This window comes from Vulpes lagopus, chromosome 21 (genome assembly GCF_018345385.1).
Source record: "Vulpes lagopus strain Blue_001 chromosome 21, ASM1834538v1, whole genome shotgun sequence".
Classification (NCBI taxonomy): Eukaryota; Metazoa; Chordata; class Mammalia; order Carnivora; family Canidae; genus Vulpes; species Vulpes lagopus.
In genome coordinates, this window is record NC_054844.1 from 8,501,437 (window position 1) to 8,516,979 (window position 15,543).

Sequence of the window (15,543 nt, forward strand, 5' to 3'; positions counted from 1 at the left end):
TTGAAACAAGTGAAAATGGAAATATAACAAAAAAAACTCTTGGGATGTGCAAAAGCAGTTTTAATAGGGAAGTTCACAGCAATAAATATCTACATGATAAAAGATATTATTTCTTGGAAGTAAAAACAAGAACAAGAAAAGGACAAACATCCTTTTAAAAATTGATATGAAGGGGCACCTAGGTGGCTCAGTCAGTTGAATGTCCAGCTCTTGGTTTTGGCTCAGGTCATGATCTAAGGATTGTGAGATTGTCTCACATCAGGCTCTGCACTAAGCAGGAAGTTTGTTTGGGATTTTCTCTCTCCCTCTCCTTCTTTCTCTTCCACTGCTCACACTCAAATAAATAAATAAATAAATAAAATCTTTTTTTTTTTTTAATGATATGAAAATCAAATCAAGCGACTAAGTTCATTAGGATGTTGGTCAGACAACCCTTCCAAATAAGCAAACCAATGTGTGGCAACCAGGCCCAGAAATGGAGATGAGTCTATGGAATGCAAGCCAGAGAAGTTTGTTAGAGTGAGGGATCCAGGATAATCTGTTATTCAGAATGTCACCGTGCATTATTGCAAAGCCTGTTAGTTGAGAAAATTCTGAGCTGCACATTCTTTTGGGTTGTACAATCTCTTCCATACTATGGGTTTCAGTTTTTGCCATTTTCACTATAATGGCTTTAGTCAGACTGTCCCACATTATCTCACAGATGAATTATTACTCTAAAGTGAAAGAAACATTTCAACTCCAAATCTTGTGTCAAAACTTAGCAAAGAAATAGTTGTTTGCACTCAAAGTGTCTGGACTCAGTCTGATGATGAAACCTGAAAAAGAGAAATAGGAAATACATAACAGGGAAATTCCTAATGAAGAAACCAGGGCCAGGAAGGTAATGGAAATAAAAACGAATCAGTTGATTAGTTGCAAATATTTGGAAAGTATCTACTATGTGCTAAGCTCTTTGTAGTTTGTGGGAATACAACAGGGAACATTGTCTTTCACCAGTTCCACAGTGTACCTATTATGTACCAGGGACTTTTCTAGGCATTGGGGAAAAGGCCATGGGCAAAATAGGTCCAAATTGTCCATCCTCCTAATGCTGACACTGTATTATGGTAAAACAGATTTTCAACAAATGCTTATATATTTAATGAATACTGCCCAGAAAGAATTACCGGGTAATAATGAAGAAAAATGGGAGCACATGGAATCCCTGGGTGGTGCAGAGGTTTGGCGCATGCCTTTGGCCCAGGGCCGGATCCTGGAGACCCGGGATCAAATCCCACGTCGGGCTCCCGGTTCTTGGAGCCTGCTTCTCCCTCTGCCTATGTCTCTGCCTCTCTCTCTCTGTGTGTGTGTGTGTGTGTGTGACTATCATAAAAAAAAAAAATAGGAGCACATAACTCAGAATGGGGCTGAAATAGGGATGTAGAGGAAGGAAAGAAGGCACCCTGGAGGAAGGGATGATGTAGAAGTTTGAATAGGACTTGTCTGTCCCACCACATCCCACAAGTGCTGGGAGATTTAAAGACAATATGAGATTGCATAGTTAGTAAATAACCCACTAATTAGATGAAACAGGATCTCATTCAAATGTGACAGAGACTCAGTATTTTTCAAGATATTTCTCTCATTCTTTGTCCTAAAATAATACAAGAAGTGAATACATAAAAATGACAAACTAATGCTCACAGACTCAAAGTATTTTTAAAAGATTGAGCATCGAGAAAGGACCCTAAACTCTTCCAGAGAGAAAAAAAATGCAGATTTACTCAAAAGAAATACATAAAGTTGATCTTTGACTTCTTACCATTATAACTGGGTATTAGGAATAATGTAATTACACCTTCATAGGTCACTGGGCCTACGTTTTCTCACCTCAGGGAAGGTATTTGGCACAGGGACAAAAAGAAAAAAATCCTGATGATATCTCTTTTTCCCCTTTGTTTTTCAGAAGATGGTGATACTTAGAGTGATTCATCTAAAAGGCAAATAAAGAGATAGAAGAGGAGATTTCCAAAGACTTAGATGTGAACACAAGTTGTCACATTCCAGTAACCCTAAGGACTTGTACTCTGCATCTTGACAGAGATACCCAAAGTGGATAGACCTCAGAGAAGAAAAACTGTTTAGTTCACTGAGAGAAAAAACTGTTTAGTTCACTGAGAGAAACTGAACTGTTGTCACAGAAAATCTGATGCCATCCACTACCCAGATCCCAGACAGATTCAAACAATGGGACAAGCTGTGGTGACCCCATTGCACTGCCAATTAAGAGTCCCTCTCTCTTTTACTGGACAACACATAAGCTTCCTGGATCCTTCTGCAATAGCAGTGAGGGAAAAGGAGCTCCAAGATGACTGAGACTGAGTTTCCTACCAGGCTGGCATACCAGAATCTCAGAATCAGATTTATTTGTACTTAAAACTGTGAAATTATTCATACATTTAAGTTTGTAGACAAAGAGTTATGACCACAACAACAAAGAAAAAGGCACAATGTACAAGAAACAGTAGGTCTAACCAGGAGAGCCAGGAAGGGAAGTCCTTGAATGGCCACTGTGAATAGCAATGGGTCCACTATGGAGCAGTAGGAGGAGGGCTCTGGAAACACCAGATTAAAGCTGAATGCCATGTAAGAGGCACACTAATTGGAAGGGTTGAAAAATAAGAGCATAAGAGAAACAGGATATCTAATAAAAGGCAATTAACAATACTAGGGGGGGAAAGCTGTATGAGAAAGTAGAGTCCAATTAGGAAGCAAATTAAAATGTAGCTCGAGTTAAAATAACTTATAGAATCTAAGCAAGTAGAATCCATTTGACCTGGGTGAAAGGCTCAATCTCCTCTAAATAAATCAGAATTAAGACATAGGACCCATACATTATCTTAGCATTCGTCATGATTTACAAAATGTAAATGAAGGCATCTTAATACTCTGTTTTGATGAAGATAGCCATTATAAACAAGGGAGTAAAACAAATTTGGCTTTTTTTACAGTCTTCAGTTATGACAGTTCAAAAACCACAGGCTTTTCATGTTAATGAAGAAGATGAACTATATCCACAGTTTCCAAAGCAGGAAATACCTCAGGGATTTCTCAAACAATAAAGTATTTTGGGCACCTGGGTGGCTCAGTTGTTGAGCCACTGACTTTGGCCTGATTCCTGGGTCCTGGGATCCAGTCCTGCATCAGGCTCCCCACACAGTCTACTTCTCCCTCTGCCAGTGTCTCTGCCTCTGTGTGTGTGTGTCTCATGAATAAACAAAATCTTAAAAAAAAAATTTAAAAAGAGCCTACTGTCGGAGCATGCACGGTCCCAGCTGCCCCCAACATACTTCAGCACGATCCACATTGTGGCAGTGCCTGGAATACCGATGCATGCCAGAAGGAGACTCATGTGGCTGTATCTCAAATGTTGGGAACTGATTGTTGCACAGAAGTGTAAGAGAGCGGAGAAAGCCACGCTAGAGAAGCTTCTCTAGAGAGCAAGAGTGAAGTCCATCTGCAGCGATGCTGTGGCATGGACCTTTGCCTCTTTCCTTCTGCGACGTGCACAGGCAGCCACCTTTCAGCACAGCGTTCTGCTCCGACCACCCTCTGAGCAGGACAGGGTTTTCTTCCTTGACCCTCTTCAGGTACTAAGGATGCAATTTCCAGGGAGGATTTTTTTTTTTAAGCTGTATATTTTATTAGGCAGAACAATATAACCTCATAGCTGTAAGGAAAGATTGTTTTTAAGAAAGTCCACTACAGTATTGATCCTCGCTGTAAGTAGTTTTCTATTTTTATCACTCCCTAAATAAATTCCGGTTTTTTCCTCAAATTACTTTTCTCTCTCCTAGAATTATATTTAGAAGTTGACAGGTAATGGATAAAACTGCCTAGAGATAATAACAGAAAATAACAATATTATTGAGGTTTCGTGCTGGTGTGAGGGTCTCTCTCACCACAGGGGAAGGATGTGTTTTTTGTATCCAGTTGATACCTTGGTATGTGTTTGGGATTTGACTTGTGTCTGTACCTAGTAAGCACATATTATTTATTAGCAATGATATATTAAAAAAAAAAAAGTTTGCCATTTTTTTTTTTTAAATTTTTATTTATTTATGATAGTCACAGAGAGACAGAGAGAGAGGCAGAGACATAGGCAGAGGGAGAAGCAGGCTCCATGCACCGGGAGCCCGATGTGGGATTCGATCCCGGGTCTCCAGGATCACGCCCTGGGCCAAAGGCAGGCGCCAAACCGCTCCGCCACCCAGGGATCCCAAGTTTGCCATTTTAAAAGCAAAAGAAAAAACCATAAAATATTTGTATCCATAAAATATTTATTTTAAAAAACTTCCATAAAATATTTATCCATAAAATATTTATTTTAAAAAACTTCTTCCAGCTGATCAATGACCATCATTAACATAAAATATTTATTTTAAAAAACTTCTTCCAGCTTATCAATGACCATCGTTAACACTCTGACTGTGGTCTTGAAATGCTATTTTCCACTAAGAGAAAGCCGAGTTTCTCATAAGAACGGATGATTGCATGTCTGGGGGAAGGAATGTAGAGATGAACCTGGAACCATTTCAAATAGCAAGGAAGTTACCAAACAGTTCTCCAATCATGTTAAAAATATTCAGAAGTCAACCTAATGAGTCTTTCTCTGGTCAAAAGTTATTATTTGAGCTTTAATATGAAGAATTCCAATGGATTGACACCCATCAAATATCTTTAAATCCATGAGTTTAAAATGTTAACATATGAACTAATTAAACTATCTTATAAGAGTTACAGAGAACAAATTCATGAATGTTGATAGTAAGTAAATTGAAAGAATCAAGTATACATCCTATGTTTCTTAGATGAAATGTTACAGGTACAATAGTTGAAAGGGAAAAATCTCTTACTAAAAGCATTCCAACTGATAAAGGACAAAGAAATTATACAATTACAATATCAGCATTTTGTAACCCAGTGAATTAATGGATCTAGTCATCAAAAGCCACCAGTGGCCACTAGTGACTACTAGCATCACAAAAAGAGAAAAAATGTGATAGAGTTATGTAGCTGCTGGGTAATGAAATTCTTACTTATGAAAAGAAAATAAGTCACAAAATTATTCATTTTGAATAGAATTATGGCTTTTGAAAGGGTTGATAGTATAATAAAAGCTAAAGATAGAATGACATATTAAGACAAATTACCATAATTTAAGAATACCAAAGTTAGAAGGAGTATTTTTAAAAATCCCAGAGAAAAAGAACAAATCTCCTACAAAGGAAGAAAAGTCTGATTTACCTCATGTTTCTCAATAGTAACATTGGATGCAAGAAGACAATGGAATAATATTTTTAATTTATTTTTAAAAAAGTATTTGGGGATGGGACGCCTAGATGGCTCAACAGTTAAGGGTCTGCCTTCAGCTCAGGGTGTGATCTCAGGGTCCCAGGATGGAGCCCAGTGTCATGTTCCTTGCTCAGTGGGGAGCCTGCTTCTCTCCCTCCCTCAGCCTGCCCCTCTCCCTGCTGTACTCTTTCTGTCAAATAAATAAATAAAATCTTTTTTAAAAAAAGTATTTGGGATGCCTGGGTGGCTCAGTGGTTGAGTGTCTGCCTTTGGCTTAAGGCGTGATCCCGGAGTCCTGGGATCGAGTCCCACATCGGGCTCCCTGCATTGAGCCTGCTTCTCTCTCTCTCTCTCTCTCTCTCTGTCTCTCATGAATAAGTAAATAAATCTTAAAAAAAAATAAATTAAATTAAAAAAATTAAAAAATTAAAAAAAATAAAATCTTTTGAAAGAAAAAAGAAAGAGAGATGAGTTTCTAACAGTTTTACTTTGTTGGTAATGATTTATCAAAATTTATAATAAAGATATATTTTGAATATTCTATCCTCATGATAATTTTGATGATAAGTCAATCCAGAAGAAATTTTATAACATGTAAAGTCCAATGTTCCTTAGGAAATAAAAGTATCAAATATATACTTATATTACATATTTTAGAAAATTTGGGAAGTATGATATAAATATTAGTTGAAGGGGAAAAGAATAAAACATACAACGGTTAAGGAATACATGTTCATTTTTTTATGAATGATGGTAGTAGGGGTAACACTTCTGTAATAGTAATTAATCACTAGTAGATAGGTTTTAAAAAGAGATGTAAGAGTTCTTTAAATGTCAATATTTATAATATTTTAGAACTTAAAGCCTTTCTTTTTTAAAAAAGATTTTATTTATTTATTAGAGAGAGAGAGAGAGAGCAAGAGTGAGAGAGCACAAGCAGGGGGAGCAGCAGAGGGAGAGGGAAAATTTAATCAATACCCATCTCATTCATTTCAGAGCATTCCAAAAGCAAAAGCTAAAGCTCCACCTGCTGCTTGCAAGAAGGCATTCTTTAAAACTCTAGTTGCAAGTATTTCTCCAGAGGATAGGAGGAAGACTATCCTGATAGAATTTCATTCTGGCTCTTCAGAAGGGCCAGCTCCATAATCATTTGACAAAAGAACCCCAATGTGACAAGAGAACCAGACATCAGGGAGAGTAAAGAAAATTATCCCTCACCTCATACACAATATTCTTGCCAAATAGCAAAAAAGAGAAAATTGCCACATCTCACAGAAATAAAACTTCTGTCTTCTTTTAACCTCTCATAGGTTTCTCCATAGAGCAGAGGATCAGATTATTTAGTTCTTAAAGTAGCAAGAGTCTGAAATCTATTTGGATTTTTTTTCTTGGCAGGAGTAAGGCCATAAAGACTACTACCAACATGCACTTTGCCTCTCTTTGACTTTTTTCAGTAGACATAGGGTGAGGCAGACAATGATTCTGAAATGTCCTAATTCTTCACAAATGAAGTTACCAGGACTATATTTTAGAGTGAGGGCAGTTTCATCCTGAGCCATGTCCCAAGATCCAAACTGACCAGTAATAAAGCTAATACTTGGAATGGAGAAGGCTATTATTGAGAACCTTATATATCAAAAAGAAGATTTTATCCATTTAATAAGGGTGAGGATAATGTGAAGCAAGAACTGTTATGAGGGGCACCTGGGTGGCTCAGTGGTTGAGTGTCTGCCTTTGGCTCAGGTCGTGATCCAGGGGTCCTGGGATCGAGTCCCACATCAGGCTCCCCACGGGGAGCCTGTTTTTCCCTCTGATTATGTATGTCTCTGCCTCTCTCTGTGTCTCTTATGAATAAATAAATAAAATCTTAAAAAAAAAAAAGAATTGTTATGAAGTGTGCCTGGGTGGCTCAGTTGGCTAAGCATCTGCCTTCCGCTCAGGTCATGATCCCAGGGTCCTGGGACCAACTCTACCCATGTTGGGCTCCCTGCTCAGGGTGGGGAGCCTGCTTCTCCTTCTCCCTCTGCCCCTCTCCACCAGTCATGCCCTCTCTCTCTCTCTCTGTCTCAAATAAATAAATAAAATCTTAAAGCAAAAAGAAATTAGGAACTATTATGAATAACTTCTAGTGTTGGCTTGAGCAAATTACATAGTGTATGTTGGTAGCATTATTGAGATTAAGAAGTGTGGAGGAAAAATTGTTTTGAGGGTGAATGCAGAGCCTGATATGAACATGTAAGTGTGGAGATATCTTAAAGCAGAGGCTTTATTTAAAAAAAAAAAGAGAGAGAGAGAGAGAGAGAATAAACCAATGTTGAGATCAACCCTGACCTCTCTCTGAGAAAAGGGAAAGTCTAGTTAGACATCGCAACACCTTACCTGCTATGCTTGTCCCTTCACTGAAGCAGGTTAAATGTGAATGATATGTTTGTAGTTCAAACAGCCTCTTGCCAGTTTTGCCATATGTAAAATGATAAGTCACTGTGAAGGAAGAAGAAGGATTAGTATTCATCATTTTCTTTTTGTTACCGTACAGCCTCATGCTTTATATATCTGTGCCAAGCTGACTTGCTTCCAACCACTACCATCCTGTCTCTAGGCAAGCTCTATAAAGACCATACTGAAATACTACCTGTTTGTATTTATCTATCTTGTTTGTTTATATGCCCACACACTTATTTTTGGTTCTTTCCCCACTGAAATTTAAGTTCCATATTCCAGGGCAGAGATTTTTATGTTTTCCACATCAATCAACTTCAAACACCTAAACAGTGATAGTCACAAAGTAACCAATAGCTATTTGTTAACTCACTGGCTGTTTCTCTTTAATCTTAATACTCCTGAATCCAGTTTACAGATTATTTTGAGTTTTTTTATAATAAATTAATTTTTTATTGGTGTTCAATTTACCAACATACAGAATAACACCCAGTGCTCATCCCGTCAAGTGCCCCCCTCAGTGCCCGTCACCCATTCACCCCCAACCCCTGCCCTCCTTCCCTTCCACCACCCCTGGTTCGTTTCCCAGAGTTAGGAGTCTTAATGTCTCCCTTTCTGATATTTCCCACACATTTCTTTTCCCTTCCCTTCTATTCCCTTTCACTATTGTTTATATCCCCCAAATGAACAAGAACATATAATGTTTGTCCTTCTCCTGACTTACTTCACTCAGCATAATACCCTCCAGTTCCATCCACGTTGAAGCAAATGGTGGGTATTTGTCGTTTCTAATGGCTGAGTAATATTCCATTGTATACAGAAACCACGTCTTCTTTATCCATTTATCTATCGATGGACACCGAGGCTCCTTCCACAGTTTGGCTATTGTGGACATTGCTGCTATAAACATCGGGGTGCAGGTGTCCCGGCGTTTCATTGCATCTGTATCTTTGGGGTAAATCCCCAACAGTGCAATTGCTGGGTCGTAGGGCAGGTCTATTTTTAACTCTTTGAGGAACCTCCACAGTTTTCCAGAGTGGCTGCACCAGTTCACATTCCCACCAACAGTGTAAGAGGGTTCCCTTTTCTCCGCATCCTCTCCAACATTTGTGGTTTCCTGCCTTGTTAATTTTCCCTATTCTCACTGGTGTGAGGTGGTATCTCATTGTGGTTTTGATTTGTATTTCCCTGATGGCAAGTGATGCAGAGCATTTTTCTCATGTGCATGTTGGCCATGTCCATGTCTTCCTCTGTGAGATTTCTCTTCATGTCTTTTGCCCATTTCATGATTGGATTGTTTGTTTCTTTGGTGTTGAGTTTAATAAGTTCTTTATAGGGATCCCTGGGTGGCGCAGCGGTTTGGCGCCTGCCTTTGGCCCAGGGCGCGATCCTGGAGACCCGGGATCGAGTCCCACGTCGGGCTCCCGGTGAATGGAGCCTGCTTCTCCCTCTGCCTGTGTCTCTGCCTCTCTCTCTCTCTGTGACTATCATAAATAAATTAAAAAAAAAAATAAGTTCTTTATAGATCTTGGAAACTAGCCCTTTATCTGATACGTCATTGGAAAATATCTTCTCCCATTCTGTAGGTTGTCTTTTAGTTTTGTTGACTGTATCCTTTGCTGTGCAAAAGCTTATCTTGATGAAGTCCCAATAGTTCATTTTTGCTTTTGTTTCTTTTGCCTTCGTGGATGTATCTTGCAAGAAGTTACTGTGGCCGAGTTCAAAAAGGGTGTTGCCTGTGTTCTCCTCTAGGATTTTGATGGAATCTTGTCTCACATTTAGATCTTTCATCCATTTTGAGTTTATCTTTGTGTATGGTGAAAGAGAATGGTCCAGTTTCATTCTTCTGCATGTGGATGTCCAATTTTCCCAGCACCATTTATTGAAGAGATTGTCTTTCTTCAAATGGATGGTCTTTCCTAATTTATCGAATATTAGTTGACCATACATTTCAGGGTCCACTTCTGGGTTCTCTATTCTGTTCCATTGATCTATGTGTCTGTTTTTGTGCCAATACCACACTATCTTGCTGACCACAGCTTTGTAGTACAACCTGAAATCTGGCATTGTAATGCCCCCAGATATGGTTTCCTTTTTAAAAATTCCCCTGGCTATTCAGGGTCTTTTCTGATTCCACACAAATCTTAAAATAATTTGTTCTAACTCTCTGAAGAAAGTCCATGGTATTTTGATATGGATTGCATTAAATGTGTAAATTGCCCTGGGTAACATTGACATTTTCACAATATTAATTCTTCCAATCCATGAGCACGGAATATTTTCCATCTCTTTGTGTCTTCCTCAATTTCTTTCAGAAGTGTTCCATAGTTTTTAGGGTATAGATCCTTTACCTCTTTGGTTAGGTTTATTCCTAGGTATGTTATGCTTTTGGGTGCAATTGTAAATGGGATTGACTCCTTAATTTCTCTTTCTTCAGTCTCATTGTTAGTGTAAAGAAATGCCACTGACTTCTGGGCATTGATTTTGTATCCTGCCATGCTACCAAATTGCTGTATGAGTTCTAGCAAATCTTGGGGTGGAGGCTTTTGGGTTTTCTATGTAGAGTATCATGTCATCGGCGAAGAGGGAGAGTTTGACTTCTTCTTTGCCAATTTGAATGCCTTTAATGTCTTTTTGTTGTCTGATTGCTGAGGCTAGGACTTCCAGTACTATGTTGAATAGCAGTGGTGAGAGTAGACATCCCTGTCATGTTCCTGATCTTAGAGGAAAGTCTCCCAGTGTTTCCCCATTGAGAATGATATTTGCTGTGGGCTTTTTGTAGATGGCTTTTAAGATGCTGGGGAATGTTCCTTCTATCCCTACACTCTGAAGAGTTTTGATCAGGAATGGATGCTGTATTTTGTCAAATCCTTTCTCTGCATCTAATGAGAGGATCATATGGTTCTTGGTTTTTCTCTTGCTGATATGATGAATCACATTGATTGTTTTATGAGTGTTGAACCAGCCTTGTGTCCCGGGGATAAATCCTTCTTGGTCATGGTGAATAATCTTCTTAATGTACTGTTGGATCCTATTGGCTAGTATCTTGTTGAGAATTTTTGCATCCGTGTTCATGAGGGATATTGGTCTGTAATTCTCCTTTTTGGTGGGGTCTTTGTCTGGTTTTGGAATTAAGGTGATGCTGGCCTCATAGAACAAATTTGGAAGTACTCCATCTCTTTCTATCTTTCCAAACAGCTTTAGTAGAATAGGTATGGTTTCTTCTTTAAACGTTTGATAGAATTCCCCTGGGAAGCCACCTGGCCCTGGACTTTTGTGTCTTGGGAGGTTTTTGATGACTGCTTCAATTTCCTCCCTGGTTATTGGCCTGTTCAGGTTTTCTATTTCTTCCTGTTCCAGTTTTGGTAGTTTGTGGCTTTCCAGAAATGCGTCCATTTCTTCTAGATTGCCTAATTTATTGGCGTATAGCTGTTCATAATATGTTTTTAAAATCGTTTGTATTTCCTTGGTGTTGGTAGTGATCTCTCCTTTCTCATTCATGATTTTATTAATTTGAGTCTTCTCTCTCTTCTTTTTAATAAGGCCGGCTAATGGTTTACCTATCTTATTAATTCTTTCAAAGAACCAACTCCTGGTTTTGTTGATCTCTTCCACAGTTCTTCTGGTCTCGATTTCATTGAGTTCTGCTCGAATCTTTATTAACTCTCTTCTGCTAGGTGTAGGATCTATTTGCTGTTTTTTCTCTAGCTCCTTTAGGTGTAAGGTTAGCTTTTGTATTTGAGTTCTTTCCAGTTTTTGAATGGATGCTTGTATTGCGATGTAGTTCCCCCTCAGGACTGCTTTTGCTGCATCCCAAAGATTTTGAATGGTTGTATCTTCATTCTCATTAGTTTCCATGAATCTTTTTAATTCTTCCTTAATTTCCTGGTTGACCCTTTCATCTTTTAGCAGGATGGTCCTTAATCTCCACGTGTTTGAGGCAGTTTACAGATTATTTTGATATTTTCTAAAATGTCTATTAGTTGTTACAGACAAATATATGAGGTAAATAACCAAGAGGAGCCTTTAAATATTTAGGCATTTTAAATGTCTCAGATAAATATTAACTTTTATGCTCAAGGATGTGTTCTTTAAGCAAGACCTATTCTCTCCCAGGTCCTGCCATGATTCTTCACTTACTCTTTATTGTCCCTCTACTACTAAAGCTCAATACTGTCAAACCTTTATGTCTTGGGGTCCTGAATATCTGCTTCCTTTAATGAAATAACTGTTCCTAAATCTCCTTCTCTTTTCCACTTGGTCATGAAAAGTAAAGCAGATTTTAACTTAGGTAATAATTGTGTTTTAATAAAGACTGTGGGGGGAAAAAAGACTGATTTGATTTACATCTCAGAAGGAACTTCAAACATAGCCCATTTGACATAGGAAGTCACTTTCACTCCCTTCCAGACTATTCAATACTATTTTTTAAAAGATTTTTTTATTCATTCATTGGAGAGAGAGACAGAACACAAGCAGAGGAAGAGGCAGAAGGAAAGGAAGAAGTAGACTCCCCATTGATCTGGGAGCTCAATGTGGGGCTCGGTCCCAGGACCTGGAGATCATGACCTGAGCCAGTCATATGCTCAACCATTTGAGCCACCCAAGTGCCCCCAATACTACTTTTAATTACCTTATCAGCAAGTAGAGAACCACACTGTAGCTTAAAAGGAAAAAGATCTTTGTAACTTATCCCAAAATGAACTTAAAATATTTGGAAGTAAATTGAACAATATCTTCAATATTTTTTAATTTAAATTCAATTTGCCAACATATTATCTTCAATATTTCATTTGAAAACCTTTGCTTCTCATGCTGGGAAAGACTCCCACATGAAAAATCAAAGAGCATAATCTATATTATGATTATAAAATTAATTATAGTTGCACTCTCAAAATAGGGTTTTTGTGCCTAGAGAACATGCGATCACTAGGGAAGCCAGTAGTGGAAGACAGTGTATTAGAGGGTGTCTACAACTAACACACATTCATATGTGAGGTCACATGTGGGGAAAGTTGCCAATACAACCAGTAGATCTGGATAAGGGAAGAAAACTTCGTATGCCCTAAAAGAAATCTATTTGTGGATTTTAATTAAGTGTTCACAAGTAAACTTTCACACTGAATTTTAGGGAAAGCTTAATCCATGTATTGAACAGTGTCTTAGGAAGTAAGTAAAAGTCTGATTGACTAGATATAGCTTCAGTGATAAGGGTTAATATAGAAATTACATAAAGATCCACAAACATTGTTCAGGAATATGATAGCAAAATGGAAGATTCTGGAATCTATCTGCAAAAGTGATGAAATATTCTTATTACATCAAGACCAATATTGGGAATAGTTTAGTAATCTTTTATTATCTCCCTGATTAGGAAAGAGGGAGCTTGAAAGGAGTATAACATCAGAGACAGCCTTCATTAACATAGTCTCTAGAATGTAGATCTTTCTCTTTATTAATATCACAAATATCTCCACATTCTCAAGTGAGGAGTCTTGAATACAAAAAAATTCCTGCTATGGATAGATGCATATTGAATTCAACAAGCTTTTAAAGTGATGGGATAGTTACAGCTAATGATAAAATTGATATTGAGAACCCCAGAAAATGTTCTCTGGGGCTGGTTAGAGATGCAACAACTCATAAAGGGAGAGTTAGAAGTGGTTATAAAATATCTCCATCTGTTTCCAGTTTGCCTCAGATTATAGAAACACAAACCCAAGGACTAACTCACTTCATGCTCCAAAGAAAACAATTCTTATAAACCTTATATATATATATATAGGAAAATCAATTTAAAGACCTATTTGCTTCCTTGCCCATCTCAAATGTATGCTCCCCAAGTCACTTTTTACTCTTGACCATTGGCAACCCTGTGCTCCATTCTTTCGTCCTTATACATTTCTAGATTATAGTAGCAAGCCTTTGAATAAAGAGCTGAGTAGGAGGAAAGGCAAAAAAGTGTAATACACCAAAATAAAATGTAAAGCAAAAATTGATAGGGAGAGAGTGAGATTATACCAAAAGCAGACTTGTGGGTAGGTTCAGTTCAGATGTATAGACAAACACAGGACATTTCAGTCTAATAAGGGAGTAATGCAGTATCTAGCAATGGAAAAGATAATAACTTACATGGATTGAAAATAAAATCACATACTATTATAGTCAAAGTGCATATTGTTCTTTTGGCTTGAACTTCTTTAAAGGGGATATCAGGAGTCAATCAGCAATTTAAACCAAATCCCTTTTCAAGAAAGCAGCACTAGATTGCCCTTTTGAAAATTATTGTCCATGGTTGAACTAAGTAGACCCAGTTTGAGTCTCTTGTTTACAAATTGAGATAAAGACAATAAATCAACAGTTGGTGGCAAGCACTATTTTCTAAGAGATTTCTAGACTCAGATATTTTTCCACACAAATGTGTATATTTCTTATATACAGATGCACATGTACAAGATACATAGCATCTCATTACTTTCAATTTATGAGATCATTATTGTTGTTTCTTATTACTACGGGCTGATAAGAAATTTTCTATAAGTCATTCCTGGGATGATCCTTTGGGATTATATCAAGATTCTGTGGATTACCTAATTCCAAGAAATCGGGGGAAGAATGGCTGATCACTGTTCATGGATCCAGATTGGTTATGTGCCTCACGTCAAGGGCCATGATAGCTCCCCAATGCTTTGAAACCAACTTTCTCCAGCTAGTTTTTGTTGTTGTTCTTGTTGTTACAAAGGTTGGTCTACAATAAAATAGTTCTCCATTACTAGAAGTGGAACAGTTTATTTGTGTAACCTTAAATGATTTTGTTTTTCTTTACCCCTTATCAGAGGACTATAGTAGTGAACTTAATGTGTTGGGAAACTGAAATCAACCCAGATGAATAATGAAACTTTTCTGGGCCACTAATCCATTTGAAATTCTAATGAAAATTTCAGATCCATTTAAAGAATTTTTTCACAAATGCACTAACAAAAATTGTGTATTTTTATTGAAAACTAATTTCGCTTGGCCAACAGACACATCAAAAGATGTTCAGCATTACTAATCATCAGGAAAATGCAAGTCAAAACCCCAATTAGATACCACCTTACACCTGCCAGAAATGGCTAGAATCAGAGACAAGAAATAACAAGTGTTTGCGAGAACATGAACAAAAGGGAACTCTTGTGCACTGTTAGTGGAAATATAAATTGTTACAGCCACTGTGGAAAAAAGTATGGCAGTTTCTCAAAAAATTAAAGATAGAAATATCACATGATCCAGTAATTCCACTACTAGGTATTTAGCCAAAGAAATAAAAACACTAACTTAAAGGGACATAAGCATCCCTGTGTTTATTGCAGCATTATTTACAACAGCCAAGTTATGGAATCAGCTCAAGTGTCCCTCAATAAGTAAATGGATAAGGAAAATGTGGTGGGTGGGTGTGTACACACACACACAGAGGAATAAAAAGCCATAAAAAATGAGATCCTGCCATTTGAGACAATGTGGATGGACCTAGAAGGTATTATGCTAAGTGAAACAAATCAGACTAAGAAAGGCACATACCATATGAGTCCACTCATATATAGAATCTAAAACAAACAAAATCACTGAACTGTGCTCTAAAAATGTTAGCTTCTTCCTTTAGACTATTGAATCTCAATAAAGTTTGGTCACTAAAAATAATATACTGTTTTATATCAGTCAAGATCTAATCAGGCTTAAATAATTAGAAAATTTATTAGTTTAGTTATTAAAAAGCCAGAGTAGAAT

At 37.6% G+C, this 15,543-nt stretch overlaps 1 protein-coding gene across 6 annotated transcripts in view; it reads right to left on the reverse strand.

Annotated features, from left to right (window-relative positions):
• LOC121480267 (C-type lectin domain family 4 member D-like) overlaps positions 1-15,543 on the reverse strand; it is a 53,483-nt gene that overhangs the window by 17,764 nt on the left and 20,176 nt on the right. For 4 of the 6 annotated variants that reach the window (XM_041736703.1, XM_041736701.1, XM_041736700.1 and 1 more), the window contains one exon: positions 7,717-7,818. The gene's annotated coding sequence lies outside the window, so the exon portion shown is untranslated. Of the gene's footprint in view, positions 1-7,716; positions 7,819-14,366; positions 14,546-15,543 lie in introns of those variants that run through there. The other 2 variants (XM_041736704.1, XM_041736702.1) reach the window with 1 other exon arrangement.